The 16,417-nt window shown below is 38.6% G+C and overlaps 1 pseudogene; it reads right to left on the bottom strand.

Moving 5' to 3' along the window:
* Nucleotides 1-4,921: 4,921 nt before the first annotated feature.
* Nucleotides 4,922-6,012, bottom strand: LOC117077925 (annotated as a pseudogene).
* Nucleotides 6,013-16,417: the final 10,405 nt, after the last annotated feature.

Genomic DNA, 16,417 nt, shown 5'->3' with positions numbered 1-16,417 from the left:
CTGTCTACTTATTTTATTCATTTTTTAAATTTTTTTTTGAAAATATCAGCTCCTGGATTGGTTGTTTTTTTTTTTTTTTTTTGCAGGGTTTTTAATGTCTCTATCTCTTTCAGTTCCTATCTGATCTTGGTTATTTCTTGTCTTCTGCTAACTTGGGGTTTGTTTTCTCTTGGCTCTCTAGTTCCTTTAGTTGTGATGTTAGATTGTTAATTTTAGATCTTTATAGCTTTATAACGTGGGCATTTAGTGCTATAAATTTTCCTCTTAACACTGCTTTAGCTGTGTTCCAGAGATTCTGGTACATTGTCTCTTTGTTTTCAGTAGTTCCAAAGAACTTCTTGATTTCTACCTTAATTTCCTTATTTACCCAGGAGTTATTCAGAAGCATGTTGTTCAATTTCTGTGTAGTTGTGTATTTTGGGTGAATATTTTAGTCTTGTATTCTAGTTTGATTGCATGGTGGTCTGACAGACTGTTAAAATTTCAGTTATTTTGCATTTATTTAGGAGTGTTTTTCTTCTGATTATATGAGCAATTTTAGAGTAACTGTTATGTGAGAATGAGAAGAGTGTATATTCTTATTTTTTTTTGAGAGGGGGGTGTGGACAGTTCTATAAATATCTATGAGGTCCCCTTTATTCAGAGCTGAGTTCAGGTCCTGAAAATCTTTGTTAATTTTCCACCTTGATGATCTGTCTAGTATTGTTATTTGAGTGTTAAAGTCTCCCACTATTATTGTTTGGGAATCTAAGTCTCCTTGTAGGTGTCTAAGAACTTGCTTTATGAATCTGGGTGTTCTTGTACTGGGTGTACATAAATTTAGGATAGTTAGCTCTTCTTGTTGAATTGCTTTCCTTAAGTATCAAGCTGATTGGTTGTTATATCTTCAGGTACAATCAGAGCTTAGCAACTTGTTGAATAAAATATTAGAAATGTCAAAAAAGCAAACAAAATTTCAAACTAGAAAAAAATCCATTCAATTATTACATTCAGTTTTCAAAACATTTGCTAACATGACAACAGATTTGGTTTCAGGTGCTTTTGTATACACTCACACTCACAAGAGGCACTCCAGCCACTGGTCTGCTTTGCAATACAAGGCCATATGGTCAAAGATGGCATTTTCCAAGCCAAACTTTAAATAGATTTTTAAAAGTAAATTTTAATTTTACAGAAATGCTTCTTCAAAAAATGTTTCCTCTCACTCCCTCATCTATTATACTAAAGAGTGTAAATTTTTTTTCTTCCAAGCTAAATCCAAAGCCTCAAAATTGATTCCTGGAAAAAAAAAACTCTGCAAATATTAATCAAAAACAAAATTATAGAAAAATTCTGCTTTTTAATCTATGTATGTGTGGATAACAGATAGATAAATTAATGGATAGATAGATAGGAATCCTTCAGCCTTTAAAAATCACATTAAAGGTGAATTTTGGGATTGTATCTGATACGGCTTGGCTGTGTCCTTACCAAAATCTTATCTTAAATTTTATTCCCATCATCTCCACGTATCATAGGAGAGACCTGGTGGAAGGTAATTAAATCATGGAGGAAGTTACCTCATGCTATTCTCGTGATAGTGAGTGAGCTTTCTTGAGATCTGATGATTTTATGAGAGACTTTTCCCCCTTTGCTTGGCACTTCTCTTTCCTGCTACCATGTGAAGGGGGACATGTTTGCTTCCACTTCCACCATGATTGTAAGATTCCTGAGTCCTCCTCAGCCCTGCAAACTGTGAGTCAATTAAACTTCTTTTCTTTGTAACTTACCCAGGTGTGGGCAGCTCTTTATAGCAGCATGAGAATGAATTAATATAGTAAATTGGTACGGAGGGAGTGGGACGCTGATGTTAGACTACTCAAAAATGTGGAGGTGACTTTTTAACTGGGTCACAGGCAGAGGTTGAAACAGTTTGGAAGGCTCAGAGGAAGACAGAAATATGTGGGAAAGTTTGAAACTTCCTAGAGACTTGAATGACTGTGACCAAAATGCTGATAGTGATATGGACAATAAAGTCCTGGCTGAGGTGGTCTCAGATGGAGATGAGGAACTTGTTGGCAACTGGAGCAAAGGTGACTGTTGTGATGCTTTAATAGAGACTGACAGCATTTTGCCCCAGCCCTAGAGATCTGTGGAACTTTGAACTTGAGAAAGATGATTTAGGGTATCTGGTGGAAGAAATTTCTAAGTGGTAAAGCATTCAAAAGGAAGCAGAGTATAATAGTTTGGAAAATTTGCAGCCTGATGATGAGATAGATAGAAAAGAAAAACCAATTTTCTGGGGAGAAATTCAAGTCAGCTGCAGAAATTTGCATCAATAACAAGAAGCCAAATGTCAATCTCCAAGAAAATGTCTACAGGGAATGTCAGAGACCTTTATGACAGACCTTCCCATCAAAAGCCTTGAGGCCTAGGAGGGAAAAATGGTTCCTGGGCTAGGCCCAGGGTCCCCTGCTCTATGCAGCCTCAGGACATGGTGTCCTGCATTCCAGCTGCTTCACCTCAAACTGTGGTTTAAAAAGCCTAAGATACAGCTCAGGCCATTGCTTAAGAAGGTGTAAGTCTCAAGCCTTGGTGGCTTACACGTGGTGTTGAACCCGTGGGTGCACAGAAGTAAAGAACAGAGGTTTGGGAACCTCTGCCTAGATTTCAGAGAATATATGAAAATGACTGGATGTCCAGGCAGAAGTTTGTTGCAGGGGCGGAGCCCTCATGGAGACCCTCTGCTGGGGCTATGTGTGACAAAAATGTGGGGTTGGAGCCCACACACAGAGTCCTCACTGTAGCACAGATTAGTGGAGCTGTGAGAAAAGAGTCACTTTTTTCCAGACCCCAGAATGTTAGATCTACCACCAGCTTGCATAGTGCAACTGGAAAAGCCACAAATAATAAATTCCAGCCTGTTAAAGCAGTTGGGAGGGAAGCTGTACTTTGCAAAGCCACAGGAGTGGAGCTCCCCAAGCCATGGGATTCTACCTGTTGCATCAACCTGAGCTGGATGTGAGACATGGACTAAAAGGAGATCATTTTGAAACTTTAAGGTTTAGTGACTGACCTATTGTATTTCAGACTTGCATGGGGCCTGTAGTCTTTTGTTTTGGCCAATTTCTCCTACATGGAATGGATGTTTTTACCCAAATGCCTGTACTTCCATTGTATCTGTGAAGAAACTAACTTGCTTTTGATTTTACTGGATCATAGGTGGAAGGGACTTACCTTGTCTCAGATGAGACTTTGGAGTTGGACTTTGGGGTTAATGTTGGAATGAGTTAAGACTTTGGAGGACTGTTGGGGAGGCATGATTATGTTTTGAAATGTGAGTACATGAGATTTTGGAAAGATCAGGGGTTGAGTAATATGGTTTGGCTGTGTCCCCACCCAAATCTCATCTTGGATTGTTGTTCCCATAATCCCCTCTTGTTGTGGGAGGGACCCAGTGGAAGGTAGTTGAATCATGGTTGAAGTTACCTCATGCTGTTCTCTTAATAGTGAGTGAGTTCTCATGAGATCTGATGTTTTTTTATAAGCGTATTTCCCCCCTTTTCTTGGCACTTCTTCCTGCTGCCATGTGAAGAATGATGTATTTGCTTCTTTTTCTGCCATGATTTTGTTTCCTGAGGCCTTCCCAGCCCTGGGGAACTGTGAGTCAAGTAAATCTATTTTCTTTATAAATTATCCAGTCTCAGGCAGTTTTTTATAGCAATGTAAGAACTGCCTAATACATTATCACTCACAACTCCAAAATCCATAATGATTTAAGGATGTACTTTCTCATGTTTCCTTCCTGGTTACCACCTCCACTCCAAAGCAGTTCAATATAGCCATGGCTCAAGATTAATAGGAAAAAAGAGAAACTTTTGAATAGTTTTTTGGGGTTGCCTTTGTTGTTTTGTACTTTGGTGATCTGGGTGGTACGTATTCCTCTTTGCCATTATATTGAGTAATTCCCTGAGGTATAGTCCTATGGCTAAACTGGCATCTCTTTTCCTTGATTTTTCCACGTTTTCCCTGAGAATGGTATTGGCTCCAAAGCCAGAATAATCCTTACTCATCTTGGCTTCTGGCTTCTCATGTGGTTCCTCAATGGATTTCTCAGGAACTTCCTTGTCTTCATTTTTGGTGGTAGACACTACAGTGAGTGACTTTCCCAGAGTGGCTGCACAGAAACTGAAGATGGCTCTTTAGGGAGCTTTTGGCACACTTCAGCATAAATTAACTTTAGGAGTTCCTGTAGATCCACAGCTGCATCTGCATTTATGTTATTATTATATGGTGAAGCAGTATTTGTCATTGATAACTTTGTAGCACTTGGAGGAGAAACTGATATAGTCATCTGGTTGAAACTGTACCTCTGAACAGTGGAATTGTCTATTAGATCTTTTTCTTGCTGAGTTGTGGTTAATGTAGGAAGCTCAGCTGCACATGGAGAACTGGTACTCGAGTTGATTTACCCTGATCAGAAGTGCATTGTCTGCTCATCTATAGGCACTGGAAAACAAACAACTCTATTATCCTTTTCTTTGTAGACACCTTTAACAGCATGAGAAATCCTATCCTCCAAAATGAGTTCCCCTGGCATTCTTGATAAAGGTGGAAAATTTGAGGCTAGTAAGCCAAACTTTGTTGTTGGATCCTTTGGTTCAGCTGTTGAAGGATGGGGTCTTGGGATACTATCATTTTCTCATCACCTTCAACCTCTGAAAAGAGTTCTTTTGCTTCTACCATAGTCTCCATTCTGTTTTATCTGCACAGTGGAAGTCTCCTTTTGAAGGTAAGTTTGCTCCAGATGCTTCATTACTGTAGGATTATGTTGTTCAGTTTGGAAAGTTTCTTGAACTACATGTGTTCAATGATCCACCCTCCAATAATACAAAGCCCTCTATTTAGTGTTCTGAACCACTAGATGACCTAAAATGAGGTTTCACACACTTTTTTTGGATGGTAGACCCATATTCATAGCAGCAGCATTTATTTTATGAGACCCTAGTGAATTAAAATTATTTGCAAAACTACCATTGGGAAAGGAAGCCAGTGGTGTTTCACAGCAAAGTGCAAGATTTGGAGGTCAAGACTGAGGCAAAATACCGTAGACCGAGTACTGTTGGTGAGGATTATATACAAGCTGCATAAAGACTGGTGAGGCATACTGTGCTTGAGTTTGAATGGGCTGGCTATATATACTAGAATCCATCAGTTGATAATCATTCTTGGCAAATAAAATGTATTGATGGCCTTTATCCTTGCAATGATTGGCTTGCCCTGAAATGTTTTGACTTATTCTCTTAAGCATTTAAAAACCTGTTGTGTGTCTGTGTCTGACTGGAAAGGGATATATCAGTTGCGATTGTGTGCAAACTCACAGATTATCACTTTGGTTCAGTTTGCACTTTTGATCAAAGCTTTTACTTCCTCTATTGATGTTCCAGAAATCTAAGAATCGCAATACAATGCTTATGACTTGATCTCACTTTCTCACCCTTCTTGTCAACTTGTACCATAGGAGAAGATCTCAACACTTCAAGAATTAGATCAGGGTCTGTGGTCAACTTTTTTATTTCTTCTATGTTGGCAACTATCCAAATTTAGATGAAATAATCAATATCCGTGGAGATATCAAGTAAAGATCCTTTGACAACTTTTTGTGTGTGTGTGAAAAACACAATTTTAATTGTTTCTTCAAACATTCTTTTAAGTCTTCTGTAGAAATTGCTGAATTGTTTTCTGTAAAAACATCATATATTTGGTAATTCAGATCTTCTGGGCTTGAAATTAGTTTTCAGTTGATTCTTCAATGCCTGTAGTATTTATTGTAATTTCACAAGATAAAGAATACATTACTTTATATTCTTTACACATGTCTCCTGAGAGCTCTGCATTACACTCAGGATGAGCACCTGATGTAGTTGCTGTTTCATGCCAAGATATTTCAGTTTCATGAGTTACTTGGGTGGCATCAGTATTTCCAGAAGCAATTTTTTGCCATACTTTGGCATTAGGATTTAAACCAGTTCCTTTAGATGTTACCTGCGCATTTCACCTTTCTCCCTCCGCAGCCTCACATGTTGTTCGCCTCCCTCCAGAGGGCCACAAAATGTCTCCCTGTGTACTTACTATTACCAGTGAGGTTTTTACCCTTGGATAATTTCTTACTGTTTATTAATGTCTTTTCCTTTCATATTGAATTGTTTCCTTAGCATTCCTTTTAAGACAGGTATGGTGTTGAAGAAAACCCTCCACTTTTTTTTGTTAGGGAAAGTCTTTATTTCTCCTTCATGATTAAAGGATATTATTGTCAGATATACTATTCTAGGATATTATTTTTCTTCAACACTTTAAATGTGTCATGCCATTTTATCCTGGCCTGTAAAGATTCCCCTGAAAAGTCTGCTGTCAGACATGTTGGAGCTTTACTGTGTGTTCCTTGTTTTTTCTTTTTCTCTTGTTGATTTTAGAATTTTTTCTTTATCCTTGGCCTTTGGGAGTTGGATTATTAGATTTCTTGAGAAAGTCCTTTTCGGAGTTAAATCTGCTTTGTGTTCTATAATGTTCTTTCACTTGGATATTGATATATTTCTCTGGGCTTGGGAAATTCTGTTACTATAGCTTTGAGTAACCTTCAAGCTCACTATTTTTTTCTTCTTCTTCTTGATCAATTCTGCTATTAAAGAACTCTGATGCATTGTTCAGCATGCCCGTTGCATTTTTCAGCTCCAGAATTTCTGCTTGATTCTTTTAAATTATTTCAATCATTTTGTTAACTTTATCTGATAAAATTCTGAATTCCTCATTCATGTTATCTTGAATTTCTTTGAGTTTCCTCAACACGGCTACTTTAAAGTATCTGTCTGAAAAGTCCCATCCCTGGTGCCTTACTTAATTAACTTGGTGAGGTCATATTTTCCTGGATGGTGTCAATGCTAGTAGATGTTCTTCAGTGACTTGACATTGAGGAGTTAGGTATTTATTGTAGTCATCACTGCCTGGACTTATTTGTACCTGTCCCTGGGATGACTTCCCAGATATTTGAAGGGGCTTGCTTGGGTGTTGTGCTCTAAGCTGTTTCTTCTTTACAGGGCACCTGTAAACCCACTAATGCTCTGGTTCTTGCAGACTCGTAGAGATATCATCTTGATGGTGTTTGACAAGATCCAGGAGAATTATCTGGATTACCAGCCAAAGATTCTGATTCTCTTCCCTTGTTTTTTCCCAAACAGAGTCTTTCTCTCTCTCTGTTCTGAGTCATCTAAAGCTGGGGTTCAAGTTGCACAAGCACCTCTGTGGCCACCAGCACAGCACAGCACTGGGTTTCTCTCAAGGCTTGGTGTAAAAACTCCCTGGCTACTGCCTTTGTTCACTCAAGGCACTGGGACACTACAATCAGCAAGTGGCAAAGCCAGCCAGGCCTCTTTTCTTTTTTCTTAAGGGTGGCAAGGTGCCCCATGCCCTTGTTGGGTCCAGAGGTGCCAACCAGGAGTCGGGGACTAGAGTTAAAAATCTTAGAAGTCTACCTGGTGTTCTATTGTACTTCAGCTGAGTTGACACTCAAACCACAAGTCACAGTTTTTCCCACTCTTCCCTCCACTTTCCAAAGGCAGAGGAGCTTCACCCTGTAGCTACCACCACACAAGGCATACTGCAAGAATACCACTAAAATTTTTTTAGTGCCCAAGCGCTCTTAAATCAGATTGTAATGAATACTGCCTGGCCTGGGACTCACCCTTCAGGGTAGTTGGCTCCCCTCTAGCCCAGGAAATGTCCAGAAATGCCATCCAAAAGTCAAGTCCTAGAATCAGGGACCCCAAGAGCCCACATAGTGCTATACCCCACTGTGGCCATGTTGACACCTAAGGTGCAAGAGAAAGTCACATTTACTCTTCCCTCTCCTTTTCTCAAGCAGAAAGAGTTTTTCCTCATAGCCGCTATATCTGGTAATGTGGTGGTAATGTGCTGAGTCTCACCTGAAGCTAGCAAGGGTCAGAGTTTCATCCAAGGCCATCAACATAGTACCTATGTATCACTGCTGGTTATTCGTGGCCCACGGGCTCTCCAGTTAGCAGGCAATCAATGCTGCCAGAACTGAGTCCTTTCTTTTAAGGCAGAGGGTTCCCTTCTGGCCCAGGGTGTGTCTAAAAGTGACATTTCAGAGCTCGTTTCTGGAACAGGGGCCTCCTGGCTCTGACCAGTGTCTTATTCTGCTGTGGCTGAGCTGGTATCCACGACGCAAGACAAAGTCCTCCCCACTCTTCTCTTTCCCCTCCTCAAGTGGAAGGAAGGGGTCTCTTTTGGACCCATAAGCCATGCAGCCTGAGTTTAGGGGAGGGGTAATGCCAGCACTTTCTTGGCTGGCATTACCCAGCAGTTCCTTGGCTGGCTGCTCCTGTTGGTGTCTCCATAGGTCACATACTGCACCCCCAACCACCACCACCACCAAGTCTACTATCTCTGGGCCTAGTTTAGTGCTAAGACTCTACTAAGAGTTGCAGTTCATATGGCCTAGACTGTCTTTCAATGTAGTTGGAGACACAGGGAGCTCTAGCTCTTGGTAATGCGGTTTGTGGGAACTCAAGATTGGGCCACTGGAATTGGCAATTCCCCTCTGGCTAGAGTTGGTTTAAATGCACCCTTCACGGACGGGTGCTAGCTGAGTTTTGTCCAGTTTTTGTTTCATCGGTAACAGGAGAGTGCTGAGTTCAATGCCTAACAATTGCTGTGTTCCCTCTCCCCTGGAGCCCAGAGACACTCTCCACAACATGCTACAGCTGCCAGGAATGGGGCAGGGGTAGCGTTGGTAATTTAAGACTGCTTTTTTTTCTATCTATTCAGTGTCTCTTTCCGCGATATGAAGTTCAAACAAGTGCTCACCTGATTTTTGGCTCTTATGAAGGTGTTTTTTCAGTGTAGATAGCTTTTAAATTGATGTCCTTGCCAGGGAAACAATCAATAGACCCTATATTGTGTCATCTTTCTCTGCCTCCTCTTCCTTAAAAAAATATATGTATATGTATATATAAAATATTATATATATATAAATATATTATATATATATATTTATCTCCTCTAATTTTAGGTTCAGGAGTACATGTGCAGGTTTGTTATATAGGTGGTAAACCATAGGTCATGGGGGTTTGGTGTGCAAATTATTCCATCACCCAGATAATGAGCATGGTACTCAATAGGTATTTTTTCTACTCCTCTCCCCGCTCCCACCATCCCCGCTCAGGTAGGCTCCGGTGTCGTTGTTCCCCTCTCTGTGTTCATTATTTCTCATTCTTTAGCTCTCACTTATAAGTGAGAACTTGTGGTATTTGGTTTTCTGTTTCTGCATTAGTTTGCTTAGGATAATGCCTCCAGCTCCATCCATGCTGCAGGAAAGAACAAGATCTCATTCTTTTTACTAATTTTTAATTTTAATTAATCTATTTATTGTTGTTTCAATAGTTTCAGGGGAACAGGTGGTATTTGGTTACATTGATAAGTTCTTTCAGTGGTGATTTCTGAGATTTTGTTTCACCCATCACCCAAGCAGTGTACACTGTACCCAATATGTAGACTTTTATTCCTCATCCCCCTTCCCCACTTCTCCCCTCAAGTTTCCAAAGTCCGTTGCACCATTCTTATGCCTTTGTGTCCTCATAGCTTAACTCCCACTTACAGGTGAGAACATACAATGTTGATTTTCCATTCCTGAGTTACTTCACTTAGAATAATGGTCTCCAACTCCATTCAGGCTGCTGCGAATGCCATTATTTCATGTCTTTTTATGGCTGAGTAGTATTCCATGGTGTATATATGCCACATTTTCTTTATCCACTCATTGGTTGATGGACATTTGGGCTAGTTCCATATTTTTGCAATTTGAATTGTGCTGCTATAAACATGTATATGCAAGTGTCTTTTTCATATCTGGATCTCATTCTGTTTTATGGCTGCATAGTATTCCACTACATATATGTACCATATTTTTTATACTGTCTACTGTTAATGAGAATTTAGGTTGATTCCATGTCTTTGCTATTGTGAATAGTGCTGCAATAAATAAGTGTGTCTTTATGTTAGAGAGATTTGTATTTTTTTTCAGTACATACCCAATAATGGAGTTGCTGGGTTGAATGGTAATTTGGTTTTAAGTTGTTTGAGGAACCACCACACTGCTTTCCACAATGGCTGAACTAATTTACACTCTCACCAGCACTGTATAAGCATTCCCTTTTCTCCACAACCTCACCTGCATGTGTTATTTTTGGACTTCTTAACAATATCCACTCAGACTGGTGTGAGATGGTATTTCACTGAGGTTTTAATTTGCATTTCTCTAATGATTAGTGATGTTGAGCATTATTTCATATGCTTGTTGGCTGCATGTAGGACTTCTCCTGAAAAGTGTCTGTTCGTGTCCTTTGCCCATTTTAAATAAGTGTTTTTGATTCTTGCTTGTAAATTTAAGTTTCTTATAAATTAAGGATCCAACTTTTGTTGGATGCATAGTTTGAAAAATTTTTCTCACATTCTGAAGGTTGTTTACTCTATTGATAGTGTCTTTTGCTGCAGGAGCTCTTTAGGTTAATCAGGTACCGTTTGCTCGTGTTTCGTTTTGTGCAATTGCTTTTGCTGTCTTCATCATGAAATCTTTGTCAGTTTCCAAGTTCAGAATGGTATTTCCTAGGGTTTTTATAGTTTTAGATTTTACATTTATTTCTTTAATCTATCTTCAGTTGATTTTTGTATATAGGGTAGGAAGGAATCCAGCTGTAATCTTCTGCATATGGCTAGCCAGTTATTCCAGCACCATTTATTAAGTAAGGAATTCTCTCCCTATTTCTTTTTTTTGTCGACTTTGTCAAAGATCAGATGGTGGTAGGTGTAGGGCCTTATTTCTGGGCTCCCTATTATGTTCCATTGGTCTATGTGACTGTTTTTGTACCAGTGCCATGTAGTTTTGGTTACTGTTGTCTTGTAATGTCAGGTAGCATGATGCCTTTAGCTTTGTTCTTTTTGTTTATATTTGCCTTGGGTATTTAGGCTGTTTATGGTTTCATATGAATTTTTTTAAGACAGTTTCTTTTTCCTAATTCTGTGAAGCATGTCATTAGTAGGTCAGCGGAAATAGCATTAAATCTGTAAGTTGTTTTGAGCAGTATGGCCATTGTTACCACATTGATTCTATCTATCTATGAACATGTAATAATTTTTAATTGTTTGTGTCATCTCTGATTTATTTGAGCAGTGTTTTGTAATTCTCATTGTACAGAACATTCACCTTTCTGCTTAGCTGTATTTCTAGTTATTTTATTCTTTTTGTGGTAGATGTGAGTTGGATTATGATCCTGATTTGGCTGTCATTTTGCATGCTGTTAGTGTGTAGAAATGCTACTGAGTTTTATAGGTTGATTTTGTATCCTGAAACTTTGCTGAAGTTGTTTATTAGGTGAAGAAGCTTTTGGGCAGAGACTGTGCGATTTTCTAGATATAGAATCATGTCATCTACCAATAGGGAGAGTTTAAGTTCTGCTTTTCTTATTTGGATGCCTTTTATTTATTTCTCTTGCCTGATTTCTCTGGCTCGGAATTCCAGTGCCCTGTTGAATAAGTGTGATTAGAATAGACATCCTTGTCTTGTTCTGGTTCCAAAGGGGAATGCTTTCAGCTTTTTTTTTTTTCATTTGTTGATGTTGCCTATGGGTTTGTCATGGATAGCTCTGATCTCAAGGTATGATCCCTTAATGCCTAGTTTCTTGAGAATGTTTAACACGAAGAAATGTTGAGTTTTGTCACAAGCTTTTTCTACATCTATTGAGATGATTATGTGGTTTCTGTTTTTAGTTCTGTTTATATGATGAATTAAATTTATTTATTTGCATATGTTGAACGAACCTTGCATCCCAGGGATAAAATCGACTAGAGCATCGTGGATTAGCTTTATGATGTGCTGTTGGATTCAATCATCTATGTTCATCAAGCAAACTGGCCTGAGTTTTTCTCTTTTCGTTGTGTCTCTGCCAGGTTTTGGTATTAAGATGATGTGGGCCTCATAGAATGAGTTGAGGAGGAATCTCTCCTCCTCAATTTTTTTGGAATAGTTTCAGTTGTAATTGTAATAGCTCTTAATAGAGCTGGCATAATTTAGTTGAGAATCTGTCTTATCCTGGGCTTTTTTTTTATTGATAAGCTTATAATATCAACCAATTTTTGAACTCCATATTGGTATATTCCGGGATTCAACTTACTAGTTCAAACTTGGGAAGGTGTATGTTTTCAGGAATTTGTGTGTTTCTAGGAAAACATAGGAGGTTTTCTATTTTGTGTGCATAGATATGTCTGTAGCAGTCTCTAAGGTTTGCTGTATTTCTGTGGGGTGAGAGGTTAATTCCCCTTTGTCATTTCTGATTTTGCTTACTTGGACCTTCTCTCTCTCTTTCTTTATTAGTCTAGCTAGTGGTATATCAATCTTATTTATTCTTTCAACATACCAGATCCTAGATTTGTTGACATTTTGTATGGTTTTCACATCTCAATTTCCCTCAGTTCAGCACTGATTTTGTTTTATTCTCATTTTCTGTTAGCTTTGGGGTTAGTTTGTTCTTCTTTTGGTAGTCCTCTGGATGTGATGTTAGGTTGTTAATTTAAGATCTTTCTATCTTTTTGATGTGGGATTTTAGTGCTATAAACTTGCCTCTTAACAATGCTTTAGCTGTGTCTCAGAGATTCTGGTATGTTGTATCTTTGTTTTCAATGTTAAAGAATTTCTCAGTTTCTGCCTTAATTTCATTGTTTACCCAAAAGTCATTAAGGAGCAGCTTACTTTATTTCCATGTGAATGTATGATTCTGAGTGATTTTCTTAGTATTGGCTTCTATTGTTATTGGGCTGGGGTCTGAGATTATGTTTGGTATGATTTTGGTTTTTTGAATTTGCTGATAATTGTTTTATGGCTGATTTTGTGTGTGATTTTAAAGTATGTGCCATGTACAGATGAGAATGTGTATTCTGTTTTTTGGGGGTGAAAAATCCTGTAGATGTCTGTTAAGCCCATTTGGTGAAGTGCCAAGTTCAGGCCCCAAATATCTTTGTTAATTTTTTGCCTCAGTTGCCTAATACAGTTAGTAGGGTACTGAAGTCTCTATTATTGTATGGGTATCTAAGTTTTTTCATAGGTCTCGAAAAACTTACTTTATAAATCTGGGTGCTCCTGTGTTGGGTGCATATATACTTAGGAAGGTTAGGTCTTTTTGTTGAATTGAATCCTTTATCATTATGTAAGTCATTTCTTTCTCTCTTTTTTTAAAAATTATTGTTGGTTTAAAGTTTTGTTTGAAATTAGAATAGAAAAAAAAGAAATTAGAATAGAAACCCATTTCTTCTGTTTTCTGTTTGCTTGGTAGATTTTTCTCCATCTTCTTACTTGAGACCTATGGGCGTCACTGCATGTGAAAAGGGTCTCTTGAAGACAGTGAACAGTTGGGTCTTGCTTCTTTATCCAACTTGCCACTCTGCCTTTCAATTTGTGGTATTTAGTCCATTTACATTCAAGGTTAATGTTATGTCTAGATTTTATCCTGTCAGCATATTGATAGCTGGTTATTTTGCAGACTTGATTGTGTGATTTCTTTTTAGTTTTAATAGTCTATATAGTTGTGTGTTTTTATGTTGGCCAACAATAGTCTTGCTTTTTACATTTAGCACTTCCTTAAAAACCTTTTATAAGGTGGGTCTGGTGATAATAAATTTTCTTAGTATTTGCTTTTCTGAAAAGGATCTTGTTTCTCTCTTGCTTATGAAGCATAGTCTTCCTGGATATAAAATTATTGGTGGAATTATTTTCTTTGGGTATGCTTTATATAGATACCCAACCTGTTCTGACTTGCAGGGTTTCTGTTGAAAGTTCTGCTGTTAGCCTGATGGGGTTCCCTTTTTTAGGTGGACTCCTCTCTAGCTGCCTTTAACGTTTTTTCTTCCATTTCAACCTTGGAGAATCTCATGTGTGTTTTTCATGGGGATGGCCATCTTGTATAGCATTTTGATGGTATTCTCTCTGTATTTCCTGAATTTGAATGTTAACCTCTGTGTTTTTCATGGGGATGGCCATCTTGTATAGCATTTTGATGGTATTCTCTCTGTATTTCCTGAATTTGAATGTTAACCTCTCTAGTGAGTTTGGGGAAATTTTAATGGATGACAGCATCACTTATGTTTTCTGTGTTGCTTGTTTTCTCTCCTTCTCTTTTAGGAATGCCAATGAGTCATAGATTTGGTATGTTTACATAATCCCATGTTGCTCAAAAGGGGTTTTCTTTTTCTTCATTTTTAAAAATTTTTGCTTACTGAGTTATTTCAGAGAACTAACCTTTGGCCGGGCGCGGTGGCTCAAGCCTGTAATCCCAGCACTTTGGGAGGCCGAGACGGGCGGATCGCGAGGTCAGGAGATCGAGACCATCCTGGCTAACACGGTGAAACCTCGTCTCTACTAAAAATACAAAAACTAGCCGGGCGAGATGGCGGGCGCCTGTAGTCCCAGCTACTCGGGAGGCTGAGGCAGGAGAATGGCGTAAACCCGGGAGGCGGAGCTTGCAGTGAGCTGAGATCCGGCCACTGCACTCCAGTCCAGGCAACAGAGCGAGACTCCGCCTCAAAAAAAAAAAAAAAAAAAAAAAGAACTAACCTTTGAGCTCTGAGATGCTTTCCTCAGCTGTGTTGATTCTGCTGTTAACACTTGCAATTGTATTATAAAATTCATGAAGTGAGTTTTTCTTAGCTATCATGCAGTTTAGTTTTTAATGGCCATTTTGTTATTCATCTCCTGTGTTATTTTGTTCTTTTTCTTAAATTTCTTTGATTTGTTTAAGCTTTCCCCTGAATTTCCATGACTTTTTTTTCTATCCATATTCTAAATTATATTTTTGTCATTTCAGCCATTTCAGCCTGGTTAAAATTCATTGCTGGGGAAGTATAGACTTGTTTGGATGTGAGAAGACATCTGGCTGTTTGAGTTGCCAGAGTTCTTGTGTTTTTTATTTGTCGTCTGTGTAAGCTGATGTTCCTTCTATCTTTGAAGTTGTTATCCTTTGGATGGCTTTTTTATTTGTTTTCTTTGTTGATGCCCTTGAGAGTTTCATTGTTGTATAAGGTAGCTTCACTCAACTGGATTTATTTCTGAAAGATTTTAGGTAACTAAAACTCAGTTCAGCATTCCTGGTCTGCATATTCTTACTCTGTGTTCCTGATACCAGTACCTTTGCTTTGTTCTCTGGCCCCTCAAAGTTAGGAACCTATAGCATTGGAGGTGCTGATGTGTTCCTGGCCCACTGGCCACAACATTCCAATGGGTAGTGCCAACCTATGTGCTTCTTTTGGGCTGTGGAAACAGGATCTATGCTCACTTACATATGCCAGGATCCATGGCAGCAAAGTGGGGTAAACATATGTCAAGAGGGGAGAAGGAACAGTGGAAATGAGACTGTGGTTTATTTCTTGTGTGTGCTTACTCCAGTGGCAGGACTCAGGTGGGGATGGGGTTTAGAGTCCATCACCACTTTCTAATTTCAGAACTTGTTCATCGTTCCCAAGAGAAACCTCATTAATAGTCATTCCCCATCCACTATGTCCCCACCCTCAGCCCTTGGTGAAAACTAATATATTTTATATTTCTATAAATTTGCCCATTCCAGGGATTTTATATAAATCAAAATATATGACATGTTATATTTTGTAACTGGATTATTTCACATAGTATGTCTTCAAAGTTCATCCATGTTGTAGCATGTATCTGTACAAATATTGTCTCCCTGTTGTTTGTCATTGCATTTTCTAGTGGTGTCATTTGGAACACAAACATTTATAATTTCAATGAAGTCCAATTTATCTATTTCCTTTTATTGATTGTGCTAAACCAGAGCCTGTACTGGAGGGGGGAAAGCTATAAAAAGAAATTATTGAGTCAGTTGATAAAATTGAAATACAAATGGTAGGTTAGATACAAGTATTAGGGTCAGACAAGGTGGCTCACACCTGAAAGCCCAGCACCTTGGAAGGCCAAGGTAGGAGGATCACTTGAGCCCAGGATTTTAAGACCAGCCCAGACAAAATAGTGCGATCCCACTTCCAAGAAAAATAAAAGAATTAGCCAGGCATGGTGGTGCATACCGGTAGTCCCAGCCACTCTGGAGGCTAAGGTGAGAGAATCACTTGGCCTGAGAGGTTAAGGCTGCAGTGAGTTATGATAATGTCACTTACTACAAACTGAAAGGCTTTCAGTTTTTCGCCATTCAGTGTTATACTACCTGTGGGTCCTTTGTATATGGCTTTTATTATGTTGAGATATGTTTATTCAATAAACAGTTTTTTAAGGGTTCTTATCATGAAGGGATGTTGAATTTTATCAAATGCTATTTTAGCATCAATTAAAATAATCATAAGGTTTTTG

This window comes from Trachypithecus francoisi, unplaced genomic scaffold (assembly GCF_009764315.1).
Source record: "Trachypithecus francoisi isolate TF-2019V2 unplaced genomic scaffold, Tfra_2.0 Lachesis_group6, whole genome shotgun sequence".
Classification (NCBI taxonomy): Eukaryota; Metazoa; Chordata; class Mammalia; order Primates; family Cercopithecidae; genus Trachypithecus; species Trachypithecus francoisi.
This window is presented reverse-complemented; position numbering and strand designations above follow the sequence as displayed.